This window comes from Leuciscus leuciscus, assembly GCF_965113295.1.
Source record: "Leuciscus leuciscus genome assembly, chromosome: 12".
In the NCBI taxonomy this organism is placed as follows: domain Eukaryota; kingdom Metazoa; phylum Chordata; class Actinopteri; order Cypriniformes; family Leuciscidae; genus Leuciscus; species Leuciscus leuciscus.
The window spans coordinates 1,105,206-1,109,919 of NC_138736.1; positions in this window are offsets into that span (position 1 = coordinate 1,105,206).

A 4,714-nucleotide genomic window follows, 5' to 3' on the forward strand; every position below is an offset into this window, starting at 1 on the left:
ATAATGTACATCAGTGTCTGTAACGACACGTATAATGTACATCAGTGTCTGTAACGGCACGTATAATGTACATCAGTGTCTGTAACGACACGTATAATGTACATCAGTGTCTGTAACGACACGTATAATGTACATCAGTGTCTGTAACGACACGTATAATGTACATCAGTGTCTGTAACGACACGTATAATGTACATCAGTGTCTGTAACGACACATATAATGCACATCAGTGTCTGTAACGACACGTATAATGTACATCACGTCTGTAACGACACATATAATGCACATCAGTGTCTGTAACGACACATATAATGTACATCAGTGTCTGTAACCACACATATAATGTACATCAGTGTCTGTAACGACACATATAATGCGCATCAGTGTCTGTAACGGCACATATAATGTGCATCAGTGTCTGTAACGACACATATAATGTACATCAGTGTCTGTAACGACACATATAATGTACATCACGTCTGTAACGACACATATAATGTACATCAGTGTCTGTAACGACACATATAATGCACATCAGTGTCTGTAACGACACATATAATGTACATCAGTGTCTGTAACGACACATATAATGTACATCACGTCTGTAACGACACATATAATGTACATCAGTGTCTGTAACGACACATATAATGCACATCAGTGTCTGTAACGACACATATAATGTACATCAGTGTCTGTAACGACACATATAATGTACATCAGTGTCTGTAACGACACATATAATGTACATCACGTCTGTAACGACACATATAATGTACATCACGTCTGTAACGACACATATAATGTACATCAGTGTCTGTAACGACACATATAATGTACATCAGTGTCTGTAACGACACATATAATGTACATCAGTGTCTGTAACGGCACATATAATGTACATCACGTCTGTAACGGCACATATAATGTACATCAGTGTCTGTAACGGCACATATAATGTACATCAGTGTCTGTAACGACACATATAATGTACATCACGTCTGTAACGGCACATATAATGTACATCACGTCTGTAACGGCACATATAATGTACATCAGTGTCTGTAACGACACATATAATGTACATCAGTGTCTGTAACGACACATATAATGTACATCAGTGTCTGTAACGACATATAATGTACATCACGTCTGTAACGGCACATATAATGTACATCACGTCTGTAACGGCACATATAATGTACATCAGTGTCTGTAACGGCACATATAATGTACATCAGTGTCTGTAACAACACATATAATGTACATCAGTGTCTGTAACGACACATATAATGTACATCAGTGTCTGTAACGGCACATATAATGTACATCAGTGTCTGTAACGACACATATAATGTACATCACGTCTGTAACGACACATATAATGTACATCAGTGTCTGTAACGACACATATAATGTACATCACGTCTGTAACGACACATATAATGTACATCACGTCTGTAACGACACATATAATGTACATCACGTCTGTAACGACACATATAATGTACATCACGTCTGTAACGACACATATAATGTACATCAGTGTCTGTAACGACACATATAATGCACATCAGTGTCTGTAACGACACATATAATGTACATCAGTGTCTGTAACGACACATATAATGTACATCAGTGTCTGTAACGACACATATAATGTACATCAGTGTCTGTAACGACACATATAATGTACATCACGTCTGTAACGACACATATAATGTACATCAGTGTCTGTAACGACACATATAATGTACATCACGTCTGTAACGACACATATAATGTACATCAGTGTCTGTAACGACACATATAATGTACATCAGTGTCTGTAACGACACATATAATGTACATCAGTGTCTGTAACGACACATATAATGCACATCAGTGTCTGTAACGACACATATAATGCACATCAGTGTCTGTAACGACACATATAATGTACATCAGTGTCTGTAACGACACATATAATGTACATCACGTCTGTAACGACACATATAATGTACATCACGTCTGTAACGACACATATAATGTACATCACGTCTGTAACGACACATATAATGTACATCAGTGTCTGTAACGACACATATAATGCACATCAGTGTCTGTAACGACACATATAATGTACATCAGTGTCTGTAACGACACATATAATGTACATCAGTGTCTGTAACGACACATATAATGTACATCAGTGTCTGTAACGACACATATAATGTACATCACGTCTGTAACGACACATATAATGTACATCAGTGTCTGTAACGACACATATAATGTACATCACGTCTGTAACGACACATATAATGTACATCAGTGTCTGTAACGACACATATAATGTACATCACGTCTGTAACGACACATATAATGCACATCAGTGTCTGTAACGACACATATAATGCACATCAGTGTCTGTAACGACACATATAATGCACATCAGTGTCTGTAACGACACATATAATGTACATCAGTGTCTGTAACGACACATATAATGCACATCAGTGTCTGTAACGACACATATAATGTACATCAGTGTCTGTAACGACACATATAATGTACATCAGTGTCTGTAACGACACATATAATGCACATCAGTGTCTGTAACGACACATATAATGTACATCAGTGTCTGTAACGACACATATAATGTACATCAGTGTCTGTAACGACACGTATAATGTACATCAGTGTCTGTAACGACACATATAATGTACATCAGTGTCTGTAACAACACATATAATGTACAAAAACTAAACAAATAAACATACACTCATATTACATGAAAAGTGCAATAGCACAAACCAACACTGGATAATACAGTATGTTAACAATCAATAATGCCACAGATATAAGCACACAAATAGGGTTAATATAGTGCAAATTAAAATGTATTTTTATATGAATATAATACCTAATCAAGCACTTTGTTCCTCCTCTATCATATTGTTAATTTTCATCATCACTTTTAATTGAAATTATTCATTTTTCATCCTCAATCTGCTGGCAGTTTCTGTGAATCTGTATTTAACTGTGTCTGTAAGAGACGCTCTGATGTGTGTTTGCGACTGAAGTGTGTGTGTGTGTGTGTGTGTGTGTGTGTGTGTGTGTGTGTGTGTGTGTGTGTGTGTGTGTGTGTGTGTGTGTGTGTGTGTGTGTGTGTGTGTGTGTGTGTGTGTGTGTGTGTGTGTGTGTGTGTGTGTGTGTGTGAGTCGCAGTAAAGCCAGTGTATTTCTCTGATCACAGAGTCGAGCTGGAAAAGGCCATCGCAGATTTGAAGAGGGAACAAGAAGGAACTCTCAGGCGATAGACCTTTTACTCTTCAGTGCGGCTTCAGAAGAACCTTCAGCTTTATCCTCTACACACACCGCAGTTCTTCACCTGAAACACACAGAATCCTCAAACACCAGAAACACACACACCAAATCTGCAAAACCATACACTCATTCTCGGCCTTCGACTCAGTTCTCAATTTCATAAACACTTTGCAAACCACAACACACATGTATCACACACACACACACACACACACACACACACACACACACACACACACACACACACACACACACACACACACACACACTCCTCACATGTGCAAACACTCATTGCTTTACTGAACACCGGCCAATCATGGCTTTAGAATAGGCCTATAAACAGGTCAAAGGTCAAGTTAAAGGTTTTTCGGACTGTGTAAAACTGTATTCACAACTACAAATGCTTACAGTAAAAAAAATAAGAGTTTGGTTTCAATCTTGCTTTCGTGTTTACCGTGAATCTCTCTGACAATTTCTTTCAAAAAAGTTCTTATGCAATTCTTACATGCTTTGAGGGACTAACAGCAACCTGAAACATTCGAGAAAAGAGTGTATGTGTTTGTGAGAGTGTGTGTGTGTGTGTGTGTGTGTGTGTGTGTGTGAGTGTATGTGTTTGTGAGAGTGTGTGTGTGTGTGTGTGTGTGTGTGTGTGTGTGTGTGTGTGTGTGAGTGTATGTGTTTGTGAGAGTGTGTGTGTGTGTGTGTGTGTGTGTGTGTGTGTGTGTGTGTGTGTGTGTGTGTGTGTGTGTTCACAGTAGCGTGAAGGCTGGAACGATAAACTCGTATAACACACACTTCTCTCACACTCACTAGTTTATTTAATTCAACAACAATATGATGAGAGAATTCTGTTGATTTTCGTTCTGAAAGCCATGATTTGACCGAACTCTTCACACTGTTGATACGTGATTCTCCTCAGTGTTGGTGCAGATGTTCGACCCGTGGAGCGGTGGAGGACTCAGAGACGCGCTGGATCAGACTCTGCTGTTCTCTCGGACGACGGTCTCTCCGGCTGTTTTTCTCCCTGCTCTCCTAATAAATTGGTTTTGCCCTGTTTGCTTGCAAATTACCCTCCCTCCTCTCCTAATTTTCCAATTTGCTGTGTCATTTATATGTAATTTGGGATCGCACTGGGCCATATTACTTTCGCAAATAAGGTGATAGACTTTATTGAGGCACTTTAAGAGAAAGAGTGCGATGAACCGCTACTGCAAACCTAAAGAGATTCTGCTTTTTCAAAGACAAGCTAATTTCATTCTCAGCTCAAGGTACGTCAAACCCACACTACATATAAGAATAAAGCCAATGCTGGTTTGTCGACATGCAGCCACATTCCTCAAGCTAGAGGAGTAAAGCTGGATGACAAACTTTGATGTTGGCTTTTAAAAGCCTTGTCTGAAAA